The following is a 21,347-nucleotide window of genomic DNA, read 5'->3' on the forward strand; positions in this document are numbered from 1 at the left end:
TAATTTCAGAAATCTTATAAGGACCAATGAAACGAGGCTTAAACTTAGGAGACGAAACCTTCATAGGAACAAAACGAGACAACAACCAAACCAAATCCCCAACACGAAGTCGGGGACCAACACAGCGACGACGGTTAGTGAAACGTTGAGCCTTCTCTTGGGACAATGTCAAATTGTCCACTACGTGAGTCCAAATTTGCTGCAACCTGTCCACCACAGAATCCACACCAGGACAGTCCGAAGGCTCAACCTGCCCTGAAGAAAAACGAGGGTGGAAACCAGAATTACAGAAAAAAGGCGAAACCAAAGTAGCCGAGCTGGCCCGATTATTAAGGGCGAACTCAGCCAAAGGCAAGAAGGACACCCAATCATCCTTATCAGCAGAAACAAAGCATCTCAGATATGTTTCCAAAGTCTGATTGGTTCGTTCGGTTTGGCCATTTGTCTGAGGATGGAAAGCTGAAGAAAAAGACAAATCAATGCCCATCTTAGCACAAAAGGACCGCCAAAATCTTGAAACAAACTGGGAACCTCTGTCCGACACGATGTTCTCCGGAATGCCATGTAAACGAACCACATGCTGGAAAAACAATGGAACCAAATCAGAGGAGGAAGGCAATTTAGGCAAAGGTACCAAATGGACCATCTTAGAGAAGCGATCACAAACCACCCAGATAACTGACATCCTCTGAGAGACAGGGAGATCTGAAATAAAATCCATGGAAATATGCGTCCAGGGCCTTTTCGGGACCGGCAAGGGCAAAAGCAACCCACTGGCATGAGAACAGCAGGGCTTAGCCCGAGCACAAGTCCCACAGGACTGCACAAAAGAACGCACATCTCGTGACAAGGAAGCCACCAAAAGGATCTAGCCACCAAATCTCTGGTACCAAAGATTCCAGGATGACCAGCCAACACCGAACAATGAACCTCAGAGATAACTCTACTAGTCCATCTATCAGGGACAAACAGCTTCTCCGCTGGGCAACGGTCAGGTCTATCAGCCTGAAACTCCTGCAGCACCCGCCGCAAATCAGGGGAGATGGCAGACAAAATTACCCCCTCTTTGAGAATACCAGCCGGCTCAGGAACTCCCGGAGAATCAGGCACAAAACTCCTAGAAAGGGCATCAGCCTTCACATTCTTAGAACCCGGAAGGTGCGAAACCACAAAATTGAAGCGGGAGAAAAACAGCGACCATCAAGCCTGTCTAGGATTCAAACGCTTGGCAGACTCGAGATAAGTCAGATTCTTGTGATCTGTCAAGACCACCACGCGATGTTTTGCTCCTTCAAGCCAATGTCGCCACTCCTCAAACGCCCACTTCATAGCCAACAACTCTAGAAAAATTAGCGATGAAGCGACGGTAAAAATTAGCAAAGCCCAGAAATTTCTGAAGGCTCTTCACAGAAGTAGGCTGAGTCCAATCATAAATGGCCTGAACTTTAACAGGGTCCATCTCGATAGTAGAAGGGGAAAAAATGAAGCCCAAAAATGAAACCTTCTGAACTCCAAAGAGACATTTAGACCCCTTCACAAACAAGGAATGAGCACGAAGGACCTGGAACACCATTCTGACCTGCTTCACATGAGACTCCCAATCGTCCGAAAAGACCAAAATATCATCCAAATATACAATCATGAATCTATCCAGGTACTTTCGGAAGATGTCATGCATAAAGGACTGAAACACAGATGGAGCATTAGAAAGCACGAATGGCATCACCAAGTACTCAAAATGGCCCTCGGGCGTATTAAATGCTGTTTTTCATTCGTCGCCCCGTTTAATACGCACAAGATTATACGCCCCTCGAAGATCTATCTTGGTGAACCAGCTAGCTCCCTTAATCCGAGGAAAACAAATCAGACAGTAGCGGCAATGGGTACTGAAATTTGACGGTGATTTTATTAAGAAGGCGATAATCTATACAAGGTCTCAGAGAACCATCCTTCTTGGCCACAAAAAAGAACCCTGCTCCCAACGGTGATGACGACGGGTGAATATGCCCTTTCTCCAAGGACTCCTTTATATAACTCTGCATTGCAGCGTGTTTTGGCACAGATAAATTGAACAGTCGGCCCTTCGGAAACTTACTACCAGGAATCAAATTAATAGCACAATCGCAATCCCTATGAGGAGGTAGGGCACTGGATTTGGGCTCATCAAATACATCCCGGTAATCTGACAAGAACTCAGGGACTTCAGAAGGATGGGAGGACGAAATAGACAACAATGGGACATCCCCATGTACCCCTTGAAAACCCCAACTGGATACAGACATTGATTTCCAATCCAATACAGGATTATGGACCTGTAGCCATGGCAAACCCAAAACGACCACATCATGCAGATTATGCAACACCAAAAAGCGAATATCCTCCTGATGTGCAGGAGCCAAAAAAATTTTTATACAGTTTTTAACCTCAATATCCTTCCTTTTAAACACATACACATTCCTCACATCCCACAAAACCTCTTTTATACATGCCATCATCAACCACAATACTCTCTCCTTCTCCCCACACATACCCAATCCAAACATAAAAAGCTCAAAAGACAACAGATTCACCTCACACAGCTCCTTACACAAACGACCCAGACCTGCAATCACACTTCTAGCATACTGACAATTCCAAAACAAATGCACCACACTCTCACTCCCACCACATCCACTCCTCGGACACCTCTCACTCCTCACTAAACCCCGATTTTTGAGAAACTCCCTCACCGGCAACACCCCATGCAATGACTGCCATACAATCTCACTCTGCCTATTTGTCATACCATTCACACGTACCTTCTTCCATACTTTCTGCACATCATCCCCTCTTACCATTTTAAAATCTGGCAAGAACAGCCTATGGGCTCGTCCTACAATAATGTCACATTCCATCTCTCTACACTCAATCATCTTATATACAGCTTTCTTCTTTTCTAACAATCTCACATCCACATCACACAGTTCATACTTCACTAGAAATTTGTAAACCCACACAGGAACCTCAAAAGCCACTGAGCTCCTAAGATCTCTTTCACGCCATTTCAAACGAAACAAGAAATTTCCAAACAAAAACCTGCACATACATGCATACTTCCCATCCATCCTAATCACACCTAGTACAAACACCATAATATTCACGCCGAAAAAAACATTCAAATTTGGGAAACCCAGTCCCCCCTTATCCAAACTCTTCATAACAATCTCTCTCCTCGCACGCTCCATACATGAACCCCAAAAAAAGACAAACAAAACCCTATTTAATCTTCTAATACACATGTAGCTTGGTGGAAAAACCATCGCAACATACAAAAAAATAGGTAACACACTACTCTTAATAACTAAAATTTTACCAAAAAACGTAAGATCCCTCAAACTCCAAAAATTAAACTTACGCTCCACTCTCTCTTTCACATCCACCCAGCTTTCCTCTCCATCCAATTTCTCTGAAAATTTCACACCCAAAACCTTTATCGATCCACTCACCACCTTCACTCCAACATCATCGCTCAGACTCCTTCCCCCAAAATTCTTACACTCACTCTTCTCCCAATTCACTTTAAAAGCAGATGCTCCACAAAAAATAGAAACTAACAACTTCACACGCCGTACCGAACACTCTGAATCACACAGCACACACACATCATCCATATAGCCACTCATCTTCCACTCTCTCCCCCCACCCCCGGGTACTTGCACACCCCGAATCACCTTATCTTTTCTTAACAAACATAACAAATTGCGCAAATAAAAACGATAGGGGACAAAGGACACCCCTGCCGAACACCCGAAAATACATTTACTCTCCTCCCCACATTTCCATTCAACAACACACAGCTGTAAATATTCTTATACAAACTTCTCACTCTCTCAACAAACTCAGAAGGAAAACCCATCTTCACCAACACACTAAACAAAAAACCATGCGCCAATCTATCATATGCCTTCTCAAAATCCAAACTCAACACATACACCCCCTTCTTACGATTCATGCAGTCCCACAAACAATCTCTCAACATACACAAACTTCCATGTATTCGTCTTCCAGGTACCGCACAACATTGCTCCTCACCCACCACACTCCCAACCACGCCACGCATCCTGTTAGCCAAAAGTTTCGCATAAATCTTATAATCACAATTCAGCAATGTGATCGGCCTCCAATTTTTTAGATTTTTCAAATCACCTTTTTTTGGCAATAACACACCCACCCCTGCACGCATACCATTTGCCACCTCTGCATTCGCTCACATATACTTACATACATCCACAAAATCCTTCCCAACCACATCCCACATCACCCGATAAAATTCCACCGGTAAACCATCCTCCCCCGGCGTTTTATTCAGCGCCATACTGCACACCACCTTCCATACTTCTTCACCCATCACATCACCCATCAAACTTTCCCTTTCTATCCTATTCAAACTACCGTATTTTCCAAAACACTCAACACCTCACCCTCCAAACCTTCATCCCTCCATTTCACAGCATACAAATCATCATAAAACTTTGCCACTTCCTCACACAAGTCCGCGCCATTAACTTCATTTCCATCCATCCCATTCAAAACACTCATACTCTGTCTCTTACCAAAAACTTTCTTAAAGAAAAACCGCGAACACTTCTCATTGTTCTCCAAATTCTCTAATTTGGCCCTATACACAATACTCCTCCCTCTTTCTAACAAAAAATCATTCACTTCTTTTTTCACTTTCACTAAATCTTCACTCACATCCATCCCTCCCGCCCTCAACTTATACAACACACTCAATCTTGCATTTAAAAAAACAAACCTTTCTCTCTTTGCAGCCGCACACTTGTACCCGAGTTTTTAAAAAAAACTCTTGGTTTTCCATTTAACCCAATCCCACCATTCACACACATTTCTGAAATCACTCCTGCACCCACACCACTCTGCATAATGTCTTTCATACTCCTCTCTCACCCCCCCCTCCTTCCAGCAAACTCACATTCAACTTCCACACACCTTTCCCAGCCACCTCATTAACATGCAAATCCAATTCACACTTCATACACACATGATCCGAAAAAACCACCCTCTCCTGTGCATAACTAACAGGAATCAGATTTTTTGAAACAAAACAATAGTCCAATCTAGACTCCACCCTCCCACTGTCAGAAAAAAACGTATTTAACAATGGAGTTATCTTGCATTCCCGCTGCATATCTTTTAAACCAAAATCACTCACCATATCCATTAACACTTTCCCTGATGCGTCGACATTCACACTTCCCACATCACAGTTCATATCACCCACTATCACAACAGGCACTCTTCCTGGAATGAAAAACTTAATTTTTTCAAATAAAACTCTACGCTCCTGTTTATCCACAGGCGCATATACATTAATAACACAAAAACGAACATTTCTAAACTCAAAATTAGCCAACACACACCTTCCAACCTCTATCACCATATAGTCACACAAACTCACATCATTTCCCTTCACCAAAAAACCCACACCATCATTTTTATTACAGGCACTCCCTGACCACACAGACGCACCATGAGGCCATTCACTCCCCTTCACACCATCCACAATCCCACACTCCTGCAGACAAAAAATTCCTGCATTCTGGGTTGCAAAAAAATCCAAAATGGCTGCCCGCCGCCACCTGCTTTTAAAGACCCTCACATTTTGTGATATGATTACAAAACCCATCACATACACAAAAAAAAACTAAAAAAAACAACCTACGAACATGACATTACTCAACTTACATGAAAAACACAAAAAAACAAAAAACATTTTTAAAGGCAAATGCTATATACGAAACCACCTAGCTACTGAAATAATAGCACATATCTACACAGCACCGCCACTGTCCTCCTCCACTATCTGCGCTGAGCAGCTTTCAGAGCCGCTGACCTCCATACACTCCTCCACACGCGTCTTCTTCTGCCCAGCCTTCCTCTGGGGCCCTCCACCTTCATCACAGATTTCCCCACCACCCTCCCTGGGACACTTTCGACCTCCTGGCTCCTCTTCTGAGGAAAAAACGCCAATGCTTTCTGGATCAGAATCAAGAATCAACGACGCAGCCATCTCCTCCGCCCCAGAAGTGTCAAAATCCATCAAACCACCCAACTCCTCATCTTTGGTAACTGGGGCCTCCTTTTTTTTCTTTTTATTTTTAACCATAGCACGCTCTTCTTGCTTTGCAGCTCTCCAGAAAAACTTGTCCTCCAGCTCCTCCTTCCTCCTTTCAGCCTCCTTGTCCTCCTGCCGTCTATCCCGCCGTCTCTCAACCATGGAGGGCAGAATTACCTCAGCGCTTTGCTGCGCAGATGCCTCGCTTTCCTCCCGCTTCCTCTCCTCCTCCCGTTTCTTAACCTCCTCCTCTCTCTTTTTTTCCTTCTCCTGCCTCCGCTCCTCCTTACGTTTCTTTTCTTCCTCCTCCCGCCTCTCCTCCTCTCTAGTTGGCCTCCTTAGCACACCATATGGACAGTCCTTATACAGGTGCCCTGTATTACCACACTGGTCACATTCACGTGGCATCGGACACTGAGCCGCCGCATGGCCTTCTTGCTTGCAGTTACGACAAACCATGCTCTTCTCACATGTGTTCTGTAAGTGCCCAAATTGGAAACACTTCCTGCAGTATAGAGGCTGCCCTGCATATGACAGAAAGCCCCTATGACCCGCCACTGAAAAGTTCGCCGGGGAATGGGTAAAACCACCCAAACAGCTTGGGTCTTTCCTCAGTTTCACACGAAACACATATTTACAATTAAAAATACCCAATACATACAATTTCTCTGTTTCTCTCCACTTTTCACATATTCGCAGTACCAAGCCAGGAACTGCTCCAGCAGCCTTACTTCTGTGTAAGGATTGTACATGGTAACAGTCACAAATTTCTCCATGAGCCCAAACAGAGGCTCCACCCGCACTCCCCCCATCCCTTATGGGAAATATGCAAATGCATGTAGGATAGCTGCGGAGACACCATCACGTGTTTCTCAACGCAAGCAGTGAATAGCCAGACCTTTCCCCGGGAAGGAATAGCCACGGGAAGGGCAGCATCCAGTAAAGGAAAACATCCAATACAGGAAAACAGGTGTTGGGGAAAGGTCTGGCTATTCACTGCTTGCGTTGAGAAACAAGTGATGGTGTCTCCGCAGCTATCCTACATGCATTTGCATATTTCCCATAAGGGATGGGGGCAGTGTTCTGGATCACTGCGTTGAGAAACACGTGATGGTGTCTCCGCAGCTATCCTACATGCATTTGCATATTTCACATAAGGGATGGGGGCAGTGTTCTGGATCACTGCGTTGAGAAACACGTGATGGTGTCTCCGCGGTGTTGGATGTTTTGGTCTCCCCGAGGCCAATCATCTGTTCCTTCACAGCCTTTTACTAGGCACTGCTCCTAATAGCCAGATTCCTACTCCACACTCATGAGGGGCAAACACCCCGAAACAGCTGTCTGTGGATGGATACCATGCTTGGCATAGGTGGTTTTCCTGTATTGGATGTTTTCCTTTACTGGATGCTGCCCTTCCCGTGGCTGTTCCTTCCCGGGGAAAGGTCTGGCTATTCACTGCTTGCGTTGAGAAACACGTGATGGTGTCTCCGCAGCTATCCTACATGCATTTGCATATTTCCCATAAGGGATGGGGGCAGTGTTCTGGATCACTGCGTTGAGAAACACGTGATGGTGTCTCCGCGGTGTTGGATGTTTTGGTCTCCCCGAGGCCAATCATCTGTTCCTTCACAGCGAGGTGGTCGCATGACACGTTGCCGGATACACAGCATGGGAGCAGCTGACGTTAATGAACCCCAATAACAGAGGAGCGACTGTAGACTGTGCGGACAGCACTTCCAGGCACCAACTGGCGGTGTTGGAGCCCAGGGACAGCAGGAGGAGCAGAATGGAGGTATTGCCGCACACACAGCTGGGGAACAGCTGACGTTACTGAACCCCAATAACAGAGGAGCGACTGTAGACTGTGAGGACAGCACTTCCAGGCACCAACTGGCGGTGTTGGAGCCCAGGGACAGCAGGAGGAGCAGAATGGAGGTATTGCCGCACACACAGCTGGGGAACAGCTGACGTTACTGAACCCCAATAACAGAGGAGCGACTGTAGACTGTGAGGACAGCACTTCCAGGCACCAACTGGCGGTGTTGGAGCTGTTATGGTTCTCAATGGCAAGAGAACATAGCCCAGCAAACATAGGAACTAGCTCTTGGAAGGATGGAAACTAAACTGACCATGAACTAAACCTGCCGCAACAACTAACAGTAGCCGGGTAGCGTAGCCTGCGTTTTATCCCTAGACGCCCAGCGCCGGCCGGAGGACTAACTAATCCTGGCAGAGGAAAATATAGTCCTGGCTCACCTCTAGAGAAATTTCGCCGAAAGGCAGACAGAGGCCCCCACAAATATTGGCGGTGATTTTAGATGAAATGACAAACGTAGTATGAAAATAGGTTTAGCAAAATTGAGGTCCGCTTACTAGATAGCAGAAAGACAGAAAGGGCACTTTCATGGTCAGCTGAAAACCCTATCAACACACCATCCTGAAATTACTTTAAGACTCTAGTATTAACTCATAACATCAGAGTGGCAATTTCAGATCACAAGAGCTTTCCAGACACAGAAACGAAACTACAGCTGTGAACTGGAACAAAATGCAAAAACAAACAAGGACTAAAGTCCAACTTAGCTGGGAGTTGTCTAGTAGCAGGAACATGCACAGAAAGGCTTCTGATTACAATGTTGACCGGCATGGAAGTGACAGAGGAGCAAGGCTAAATAGCGACTCCCACATCCTGATGGAAACAGGTGAACAGAGAGGATGATGCACACCAGTACAATTCCACCAGTGGCCACCGGGGGAGCCCAAAATCCAATTTCACAACAGTACCCCCCCCTCAAGGAGGGGGCACCGAACCCTCACCAGAACCACCAGGGCGATCAGGATGAGCCCTATGAAAGGCACGGACCAAATCGGAGGCATGAACATCAGAGGCAGTCACCCAAGAATTATCCTCCTGACCGTATCCCTTCCATTTGACCAGATACTGGAGTTTCCGTCTGGAAACACGGGAGTCCAAGATTTTTTCCACAACGTACTCCAACTCGCCCTCAACCAACACCGGAGCAGGAGGCTCAACGGAAGGCACAACCGGTACCTCATACCTGCGCAACAATGACCGATGAAAAACATTATGAATAGAAAAAGATGCAGGGAGGTCCAAACGGAAGGAAACAGGGTTAAGAATCTCCAATATCTTGTACGGGCCGATGAACCGAGGCTTAAACTTGGGAGAAGAAACCCTCATAGGGACAAAACGAGAAGACAACCACACCAAGTCCCCAACACAAAGCCGAGGACCAACCCGACGCCGGCGGTTGGCAAAAAGCTGAGTTTTCTCCTGGGAAAACTTCAAATTGTCCACTACCTGCCCCCAAATCTGATGCAACCTCTCCACCACAGCATCCACTCCAGGACAATCCGAAGATTCCACCTGACCAGAAGAAAATCGAGGATGAAACCCCGAATTACAGAAAAAGGGAGACACCAAGGTGGCAGAGCTGGCCCGATTATTGAGGGCAAACTCCGCTAAAGGCAAAAAAGCAACCCAATCATCCTGATCTGCAGACACAAAACACCTCAAATATGTCTCCAAGGTCTGATTCGTCCGCTCGGTCTGGCCATTAGTCTGAGGATGGAAAGCAGACGAGAAAGACAAATCTATGCCCATCCTAGCACAGAATGCTCGCCAAAATCTAGACACGAATTGGGTACCTCTGTCAGAAACGATATTCTCCGGAATACCATGCAAACGGACCACATTTTGAAAAAACAGAGGAACCAACTCGGAAGAAGAAGGCAACTTAGGCAGGGGAACCAAATGGACCATCTTAGAGAAACGATCACACACCACCCAGATGACAGACATCTTCTGAGAAACAGGAAGATCCGAAATAAAATCCATCGAGATGTGCGTCCAGGGCCTCTTCGGGATAGGCAAGGGCAACAACAATCCACTAGCCCGAGAACAACAAGGCTTGGCCCGAGCACAAACGTCACAAGACTGCACGAAGCCTCGCACATCTCGAGACAGGGAAGGCCACCAGAAGGACCTTGCCACCAAATCCCTGGTACCAAAGATTCCAGGATGACCTGCCAACGCAGAAGAATGAACCTCAGAAATGACTTTACTGGTCCAATCATCAGGAACAAACAGTCTACCAGGTGGGCAACGATCAGGTCTATCCGCCTGAAACTCCTGCAAGGCCCGCCGCAGGTCTGGAGAAACGGCAGACAATATCACTCCATCCTTAAGGATACCTGTAGGTTCAGAATTACCAGGGGAGTCAGGCTCAAAACTCCTAGAAAGGGCATCCGCCTTAACATTCTTAGAACCCGGCAGGTAGGACACCACAAAATTAAACCGAGAGAAAAACAACGACCAGCGCGCCTGTCTAGGATTCAGGCGTCTGGCGGACTCAAGATAAATTCGATTTTTGTGGTCAGTCAATACCACCACCTGATGTCTAGCCCCCTCAAGCCAATGACGCCACTCCTCAAAAGCCCACTTCATGGCCAAAAGCTCCCGATTCCCAACATCATAATTCCGCTCGGCGGGCGAAAATTTACGCGAGAAAAAAGCACAAGGTCTCATCACGGAGCAATCGGAACTTCTCTGCGACAAAACCGCCCCAGCTCCGATTTCAGAAGCGTCGACCTCAACCTGAAAAGGAAGATCAACATCAGGCTGACGCAACACAGGGGCGGAAGAAAAGCGGCGCTTAAGCTCCCGAAAGGCCTCCACAGCAGCAGGGGACCAATCAGCAACATCAGCACCCTTCTTAGTCAAATCAGTCAATGGTTTAACAACATCAGAAAAACCAGCAATAAATCGACGATAAAAGTTAGCAAAGCCCAAAAATTTCTGAAGACTCTTAAGAGAAGAGGGTTGCGTCCAATCACAAATAGCCTGAACCTTGACCGGATCCATCTCGATGGAAGAGGGGGAAAAAATATATCCCAAAAAGGAAATCTTTTGAACCCCAAAAACGCACTTAGAACCCTTCACACACAAGGAATTAGACCGCAAAACCTGAAAAACCCTCCTGACCTGCTGGACATGAGAGTCCCAGTCATCCGAAAAAATCAAAATATCATCCAGATACACAATCATAAATTTATCCAAATAATCACGGAAAATGTCATGCATAAAGGACTGAAAGACTGAAGGGGCATTTGAAAGACCAAAAGGCATCACCAAATACTCAAAGTGGCCCTCGGGCGTATTAAATGCGGTTTTCCACTCATCCCCCTGCTTAATTCGCACCAAATTATACGCCCCACGGAGATCTATCTTAGATAACCACTTGGCCCCCTTTATGCGAGCAAACAAATCAGTCAGCAGTGGCAACGGATATTGATATTTAACATTGATTTTATTCAAAAGCCGATAATCAATGCACGGCCTCAAAGAGCCATCTTTCTTAGCCACAAAGAAAAAACCGGCTCCTAAGGGAGATGACGAAGGACGAATATGTCCCTTTTCCAAGGACTCCTTTATATATTCTCGCATAGCAGCATGTTCAGGCACAGACAGATTAAATAAACGACCCTTAGGGTATTTACTACCCGGAATCAAATCTATGGCACAATCGCACTCCCGGTGCGGAGGTAATGAACCAAGCTTAGGTTCTTCAAAAACGTCACGATATTCAGTCAAGAATTCAGGAATCTCAGAGGGAATAGATGATGAAATGGAAACCACAGGTACGTCCCCATGCGTCCCCTTACATCCCCAGCTTAACACAGACATAGCTTTCCAGTCAAGGACTGGGTTATGAGATTGCAGCCATGGCAATCCAAGCACCAACACATCATGTAGGTTATACAGCACAAGAAAGCGAATAATCTCCTGGTGATCCGGATTAATCCGCATAGTTACTTGTGTCCAGTATTGTGGTTTATTGCTAGCCAATGGGGTGGAGTCAATCCCATTCAGGGGTATAGGAGTTTCAAGAGGCTCCAAATCATACCCACAGCGTTTGGCAAAGGACCAATCCATAAGACTCAAAGCGGCGCCAGAGTCGACATAGGCATCCGCGGTAATAGATGATAAAGAACAAATCAGGGTCACAGATAGAATAAACTTAGACTGTAAAGTGCCAATTGAAACAGACTTATCAAGCTTCTTAGTACGCTTAGAGCATGCTGATATAACATGAGTTGAATCACCGCAATAGAAGCACAACCCATTTTTTCGTCTAAAATTCTGCCGTTCACTTCTGGACAGAATTCTATCACATTGCATATTCTCTGGCGTCTTCTCAGTAGACACCGCCAAATGGTGCACCGGTTTGCGCTCCCGCAGACGCCTATCGATCTGGATAGCCATTGTCATGGACTCATTCAGACCCGCAGGCACAGGGAACCCCACCATAACATCCTTAATGGCATCAGAGAGACCCTCTCTGAAATTCGCCGCCAGGGCGCACTCATTCCACTGAGTAAGCACAGCCCATTTACGGAATTTCTGGCAGTATATTTCAGCTTCGTCTTGCCCCTGAGATAGGGACATCAAGGCCTTTTCCGCCTGAAGTTCTAACTGAGGTTCCTCATAAAGCAACCCCAAGGCCAGAAAAAACGCATCCACATTGAGCAACGCAGGATCCCCTGGAGCCAATGCAAAAGTCCAATCCTGAGGGTCGCCCCGGAGCAAGGAGATCACAATCCTGACCTGCTGAGCAGGATCTCCAGCAGAGCGAGATTTCAGGGACAAAAACAACTTGCAATTATTTTTGAAATTTTGAAAGCAAGATCTATTCCCTGAGAAAAATTCAGGCAAAGGAATTCTAGGTTCAGATATAGGAACATGAACAACAAAATCTTGTAAATTTTGAACTTTCGTGGTGAGATTATTCAAACCTGCAGCTAAACTCTGAATATCCATTTTAAACAGGTGAACACAGAGCCATTCCAGGATTAGAAGGAGAGAGAGAGAGAAAGGCTGCAATATAGGCAGACTTGCAAGAGATTCAATTACAAGCACACTCAGAACTGAAGGAAAAAAAAAAAAAAAAAAAATTCTTCAGCAGACTTCTCTTTTCTCTCCTTTCTCTGTCAATTAATTTAACCCTTTTTGGCCGGTCAAACTGTTATGGTTCTCAATGGCAAGAGAACATAGCCCAGCAAACATAGGAACTAGCTCTTGGAAGGATGGAAACTAAACTGACCATGAACTAAACCTGCCGCAACAACTAACAGTAGCCGGGTAGCGTAGCCTGCGTTTTATCCCTAGACGCCCAGCGCCGGCCGGAGGACTAACTAATCCTGGCAGAGGAAAATATAGTCCTGGCTCACCTCTAGAGAAATTTCCCCGAAAGGCAGACAGAGGCCCCCACAAATATTGGCGGTGATTTTAGATGAAATGACAAACGAAGTATGAAAATAGGTTTAGCAAAATTGAGGTCCGCTTACTAGATAGCAGAAAGACAGAAAGGGCACTTTCATGGTCAGCTGAAAACCCTATCAACACACCATCCTGAAATTACTTTAAGACTCTAGTATTAACTCATAACATCAGAGTGGCAATTTCAGATCACAAGAGCTTTCCAGACACAGAAACGAAACTACAGCTGTGAACTGGAACAAAATGCAAAAACAAACAAGGACTAAAGTCCAACTTAGCTGGGAGTTGTCTAGCAGCAGGAACATGCACAGAAAGGCTTCTGATTACAATGTTGACCGGCATGGAAGTGACAGAGGAGCAAGGCTAAATAGCGACTCCCACATCCTGATGGAAACAGGTGAACAGAGAGGATGATGCACACCAGTACAATTCCACCAGTGGCCACCGGGGGAGCCCAAAATCCAATTTCACAACATGGAGCCCAGGGACAGCAGGAGGAGCAGATTGGAGGTATTGCCGCACACACAGCTGGGGAACAGCTGACGTTACTGAACCCCAATAACAGAGGAGCGACTGTAGACTGTGCGGACAGCACTTCCAGGCACCAACTGGCGGTGTTGGAGCCCAGGGACAGCAGGAGGAGCAGATTGGAGGTATTGCTGCACACACAGCTGGGGAACAGCTGACGTTACTGAACCCCAATAACAGAGGAACTGTTGTGAATTCTGCTCTTGGGCTCCCTCCGGTGGTTGTTGGTGGTAGTGCAGTTGTCTCTGGGTTGTAATCCAGGGCAGGTGTTTCTGCTGATTGCAGCTTTACTAGGTATTTAGGTGTGCAGGATCCATGAGTCCCTGCCAGTTGTCCATTGTTCTTGGAGGGATTGCATCTCTGTCTGGCTCCTCATGCCCTGCTGTTTCAATTCTTGATTGTGTATTTGGATGATATTTTGATTTTTTCCAATGATTGGGAGTCTCATGTGAAGCAGGTCAGGATGGTATTCCAGATCCTTCGTGATAATGCTCTATTTGTGAAGGGGTCTAAGTGCCTATTTGGAATTCAGAAGGTCTCTTTTTTGGGGTTTATTTTTTCTCCTTCGTCTATAGAAATGGATCCTGTTAAGGTCCAAGCCATTTATGACTGGATTCAACCCACATCTGTGAAGAGCCTTCAGAAATTTTTGGGCTTTGCTAATTTTTATCGCCGTTTCATTGCCAACTTCTCTAGTGTGGTTAAACCCCTGACCGATTTGACGAAGAAAGGCGCTGATGTGACAAATTGGTCCTCTGAGGCTGTTGAGGCCTTTCAGGAGCTTAAACGCCGATTTACTTCTGCCCCTGTCTTGCGTCAGCCAGATATTTCTCTTCCTTTTCAGGTTGAGGTTGACGCTTCTGAGATTGGGGCAGGGGCCGTTTTGTCACAGAGGAATTCTGATGGTTCCTTGATGAAGCCATGTGCCTTCTTTTCCCGAAAGTTTTCGCCTGCGGAACGCAATTATGATGTCAGCAATCGGGAGTTGTTGGCTATGAAGTGGGCATTTGAGGAGTGGCGACATTGGCTTGAGGGAGCCAAGCACCGCATTGTGGTCTTGACCGATCATAAGAATCTGATTTACCTCGAGTCGGCCAAGCGGCTGAACCCTAGACAGGCTCGGTGGTCCCTGTTTTTCTCCCGTTTTGATTTTGTGGTCTCATATCTTCCGGGATCTAAGAATGTTAAAGCGGATGCCCTCTCTAGGAGTTTTTTGCCTGATTCTCCTGGAGTTCTTGAGCCGGTTGGCATTCTTAGGGAAGGGGTGATTCTTTCTGCCATCTCCCCTGATTTGCGGCAGGCGCTTCAGGAATTTCAAGCTGATAAACCTGACCGCTGTCCTGTGGGGAAGCTGTTTGTTCCTGATAGATGGACAAGTAAGGTAATTTCTGAGGTCCATTGTTCTGTGTTGGCCGGTCATCCTGGGATTTTTGGTACCAGAGATTTAGTTGGTAGGTCCTTTTGGTGGCCTTCCTTGTCACGGGATGTGCGTTCTTTTGTGCAGTCCTGTGGGACTTGTGCGCGGGCCAAGCCTTGTTGTTCCCGTGCTAGTGGGTTGCTTTTGCCTTTGCCGGTCCCTGAGAGGCCCTGGACGCATATTTCTATGGATTTTATTTCGGATCTTCCGGTTTCCCAGAGGATGTCGGTTATCTGGGTGGTTTGTGACCGGTTCTCTAAGATGGTTCATTTGGTGCCTTTGCCTAAATTGCCTTCCTCTTCTGATTTGGTTCCGTTGTTTTTTCAGCATGTGGTTCGTTTGCATGGTATTCCGGAGAATATGGTGTCCGACAGAGGTTCCCAGTTTGTTTCTAGGTTTTGGCAGGCCTTTTGTGCTAGGCTGGGCATTGATTTGTCTTTTTCTTCAGCATTTCATCCTCAAACAAATGGCCAGACCGAGCGAACTAATCAGACTTTGGAAACTTATTTGAGATGCTTTGTGTCTGCTGATCAGGATGATTGGGTGGCTTTCTTGCCATTGGCCGAGTTTGCCCTTAATAATCGGGCTAGTTCGGCTACCTTGGTTTCGCCCTTTTTTTGTAATTGTGGTTTTCATCCTCATTTTTCTTCAGGGCAGGTTGAGCCTTCGGATTGTCCTGGTGTAGATTCTGTGGTTGACAGGTTGCAGCAGATTTGGGCTCATGTGGTAGACAATTTGGTGTTGTCTCAGGAGGAGGCTCAGCGTATTGCTAACCGTCGTCGGTGTGTTGGTTCCCGGCTTCGGGTTGGGGATTTAGTCTGGTTGTCTTCCCATCATGTTCCTATGAAGGTTTCTTCCCCTAAGTTTAAGCCTCGGTTTATTGGTCCTCATAGGATTTCTGAGATTATTAATCCGGTGTCTTTTCGTTTGGCCCTTCCGGCCTCTTTTGCCATCCATAATGTTTTACATAGATTTTATTGCGGAAATATGTGGTGCCCGTTGTTCCCTCTGTTGATCCTCCTGCCCCTGTGTTGGTTGATGGGAAGTTGGAGTATGTGGTTGAGAAGATTTTGGATTCTCGTTTTGCAAGGCGGAAGCTTCAGTATCTTGTCAAATGGAAGGGTTATGGCCAGGAGGATAATTCTTGGATTTTTGCCTCTGATGTCCATGCTGCTGATTTGTTCCGTGCCTTTCATCTGGCTCGTCCTGATCGGCCTGGGGGCTCTGGTGAGGGTTCGGTGACCCCTCTTCAAGGGGGGGTACTGTTGTGAATTCTGCTCTTGGGCTCCCTCCGGAGGTTGTTGGTGGTAGTGCAGTTGTCTCTGGGTTGTAATCCAGGGCAGGTGTTTCTGATGATTGCAGCTCTACTAGGTATTTAGGTGTGCAGGATCCATGAGTCCCTGCCAGTTGTCCATTGTTCTTGCATCTCTGTCTGGCTCCTCATGCCCTGCTGTCAATTCAGCTAAGATAAGTGTCTGTTTTTTTGTCTCTGTAGCACACATGCAGTGTGCTTTACAATTCAGTGCAATTCATTGTGTTTTTGTCCAGCTTAGACTTTGTTTGGATTTTTCAGTCATGCTGGATTCTCTGGAGATGCAGATATACATTCTATGTCTTTAGTTAGATGTAGAATATTTTGTATTATCTGCTGTGGATATTTTTAGGGTTTTAATACTGACCGCTTAGAATTCTGTCCTATCCTTTTCTATTTAGCTAGAAGTGCCTCTTTTGCTAAATCCTGCTTTCTGCCTGCGTGTGTCTTTCCTCTTATGCTCACAGTCAATATTTGTGGGGGGCTGCCTATCCTTTGGGGTTCTGCTCTGAGGCAAGATAGAATTCCCATTTCCATCTATAGGGGTAATTAGTCCTTCGGCTGTGTCGAGGTGTCTAGGACGTGTTAGGTACACCCCACGGCTACTTCTAGTTGCGGTGTCAGTTTAGGGTTTGCGGTCAGTACAGGTACCACCTACTCCAGAGAAAGTCTCATGCGGCTCCAGGGTCACCGGATCATAACAGGAACGACTGTAGACTGTGCGGACAGCACTTCCAGGCACCAACTGGCGGTGTTGGAGCCCAGGGACAGCAGGAGGAGCAGATTGGAGGTATTGCCGCACACACAGCTGGGGAACAGCTGACGTTACTGAACCCCAATAACAGAGGAGCAACTGTAGACTGTGCGGACAGCACTTCCAGGCACCAACTGGCGGTGTTGGAGCCCAGGGACAGCAGGAGGAGCAGATTGGAGGTATTGCCGCACACACAGCTGGGGAACAGCTGACGTTACTGAACCCCAATAACAGAGGAGCGACTGTTGACTGTGCGGACAGCACTTCCAGGCACCAACTGGTGGTGTTGGAGCCCAGGGACAGCAGGAGGAGCAGATTGGAGGTATTGCCGCACACACAGCTGGGGAACAGCTGACGGTACTGAACCCCAATAACAGAGGAGCGACTGTAGACTGTGCGGACAGCACTTCCAGGCACCAACTGGCGGTGTTGGAGCCCAGGGACAGCAGGAGGAGCAGATTGGAGGTATTGCCGCACACACAGCTGGGGAACAGCTGACGTTACTGAATCCCAATAACAGAGGAGCGACTGTAGACTGTGCGGACAGCACTTCCAGGCACCAACTGGCAGTGTTCGAGCCCAGGGACAGCAGGAGGAGCAGATTGGAGGTATTGCCGCACACACAGCTGGGGAACAGCTGATGTTACTGAACCCCAATAACAGAGGAGCGACTGTTGACTGTGCGGACAGCACTTCCAGGCACCAAGTGGCGGTGTTGGAGCCCAGAGACAGCAGGAGGAGCAGATTGGAGGTATTGCCGCACACACAGCTGGGGAACAGCTGACATTACTGAACCCCAATAACAGAGGAGCGACTGTTGACTGCGCGGACAGCACATCCAGGCACCAACTGGCAGTTTTGGAGCCCAGGGACGCTATGAGGAACAGATTGGAGGTATTGCCGCACACACAGCTGGGGAACAGCTGACGTTACTGAACCCCAATAACAGAGGAGCGACTGTTGACTGTGCAGACAGCACTTCCGGGCAGCAACTGGCGGTGTTGAAGCCCAGGGACAGCAGGAGGAGCAGAGGAACACAGTGTAGGCCGAAGTCTGATTGGAGCAAGTCGAAAGGTAACCTTTAACCCCCCAAGGCGTTTGTAGCTGAAAGAGCCATCTTGTGCAGCACTACGGATGCAAAAGGAAAAGGTGACTTTTAATTATGCTCCTTGCAAACACAGAACTAAACAATTATAAAATATGTCCCCTGATACCGTGAGACCGTCCCAGAGGTGGGACTTTCCTTTGTAATGGGACGCAGCACAGCCGTCATTCCTACCCCCTTGGTGCCGTGCGCCGCCTCCTCAGCGTTGTTTGATTCTGTCCCAGAGCCTGCGCTGTTATGTTAACCCTTGGCCAGGCGCACTTAGCGCTGCCCGTCTTCTGACATCATTTGGTGTCAGGCTGGCTGGCTGCGCCTGTGCGGCCGAGCTGCCCGAAATCCCGCCTCGCAGTGTTGTCTAATGTAATCCCACTGCGGGCCTGGGATCCATGGGCATGCACAGTGCATATCCTCGCCTCACTCCCCTCCCACCGGCGTCTTCAGACTGTGCGGCGTCACGGCCGTGGCATGCTATTAGGGATCAGCTGACGGCGCACAGTCTGAAGAAGGCGGAGGGAGATGAGTGAGAGCCTGAGGTGAAGATATGCACTGCGCATGCCCATGGATCCCAGGCCCGCAGTGTGATTAAATCAGAAGACACTGCGAGGTGGGATCTCGGGCAGTGCGGCCGCACAGGCGCAGCCAGCCTGACACCAAATGATGTTAGAAATTGGGCAGCGCTAAGTGTGCATGGCCAAGGGATAACATAACAGCGCAGGCTCCGGGACAGATTCAAACAACGCTGAGGAGGCGGCGCACAGCACCAAGGGGGTAGGAATGACTGCTGTGCTGCGTTCCATTACGAAGGAAAGTCCCACCTCCGGGACGGTTTTACGGTATCAGTGGACACATTTTATAAGTGTTAATTTCTGCGTGTGCAAGGAGCTAAACTAAAAGAGCTACCTTTTCCTTGTGCAGCATTACTGCTGCATAAGGTAGCTTTTTCAGTAACAAACGCCTGGGGGGGACAGGTTCCCTTTAATTTCAGTTGTTGTGTCAGCGTGGCGGTCGCAGGACACATTGCCGGCTACACAGCTGGGGATCAGCTGACGTTACTGAAACCCAATAACACTGGGTCGTATGTTTTGACTGTGCAGACGGCACTTCTGAGCCTCAACTGGCGGTGTTGGAGCCCAGGAATTACAGTTCAGGTGGTAGAAAGATGAACACAACAGGAGACCTGGATACTGTAGACAGTCACCCAATTATTTAATCAGGAAGAGGAGTGGCAAATTCCTGCAAGATCCAGGCCTGGTTCATTTTCAGAAAAGTAAGCCGCTCAAAGTTATCGGAGGATAGTCGCATGCGACGGTCTGTTAGTACACCACCTGCAGCACTAAAGACGCGTTCCGATAATACACTAGCCGCAGGGCAAGCCAGCACCTCCAATGCATACTGGCTTAGCTCTGGCCATGTATCCAGCTTAGAGACTCAAAACTTGAAAGGGGAAGAGCCGTCTGGGAGTACAGTAAGAGGGCAAGACGTGTAGTCTGTCACCATCTGACAGAACCGTTGCCTCCTGCTGACTGGAGCCGCCTGTGATGGTGTAGACATTTGTGGCGGGCACACAAAACAAAGCCACAGTTGGGCCATACTGGTCTTGCCTTGGGCAGAGGCACTGCTTCTGCTCCCTCTTTGTGCAGAGCCTCCTCCACTGCCTCGACGCACTGAGCTGCTTTGTAAAGCACTAGCAGCACTGCTCTCAGTTGGACTGGAGAAGATGATGGAATTCACCAGTGTGTCTTGGTACTCCCGCATTTTACGCTCCCGCTTCAACGGTGTGATGAGGCTTTGTATGTAGTCCCGGTAGCGAGGATCGAGGAGGGTGTACACCCAATAATCAGCCATGTTGAGAATGTGGGTGATGCGGCGGTCGTTTCTCAGGCACTGCAGCATGTAATCAACCATGTGCTGCAGACTGCCAACTGGCCAAGAAACGCTGTCCCCTGCTTGAGGCGTGATCTCTGCCCGCTCTTCATCACCCCACCCTCGCTGTACACACTGACTACTGGACAATTGTGTAACTCCCTCCTCTGGACGGATGTCTTCCTCCTCCATTGACTCCTCCTCATCCTCCTCACAAAGTGTCCCCTGGCTATGCCTTTGTGAGGAACCACGTGGCGCTGACTGTCCAGAAGCTGATGGAAATGGTGACTCCTCATCCTCCACCTCTTCCATAACATCATCCCTTAGCGCTTGCAGTGTCTGTTGAAGCAGGCAGATAAGGGGGACAGTCATGCTGACTAGTGCATCATCTGCACTCGCCATCTGCGTGGAATAATCAAAGGGACGTAAAACCTGGCAGACATCCTTCATAGTGGCCCACTCTGTGGATGTGAAGTCTGAACGGCACGGAGTGCGACTTCTTTGCGCCTGATGCAGCTGGTACTCCATTACTGCTTGCTGCTGCTCACACAACCGCTCCAACATATGCAACGTGGAATTCCACCTGGTTGGTAGGTCACATATGATGCGATGTTCCGGAAGGCGGAATCGGCGCTGCAGAGCTGCAATGCGCGATCTTGCCGTGCTGGAACGCCGCAAGTGAGCACACTCTAGGCGGACCTTGTGCAGCAGTGCATCAAGATCCGGATAGTCCCTCAAAAAACTCTGCACGACCAAGTTGAGCTCATGTGCCAGACATGGGATGTGAGTGAGGTTGCCGAGGCCCAGAGCTGCCACCAGATTTCGGCCATTGTCACACACTACCATGCCTGGCTGGAGATTCGCTGGCACAAACCACACATCGCTCTCCTGCTTGATGGCATTCCAGAGCTCCTGCGCTGTGTGGCTTCGATTCCCCAAAGCAATTAATTTCA

The sequence above is a fragment of the Ranitomeya variabilis genome, chromosome 1, assembly GCF_051348905.1.
Source record: "Ranitomeya variabilis isolate aRanVar5 chromosome 1, aRanVar5.hap1, whole genome shotgun sequence".
Taxonomy (NCBI): Eukaryota; Metazoa; Chordata; class Amphibia; order Anura; family Dendrobatidae; genus Ranitomeya; species Ranitomeya variabilis.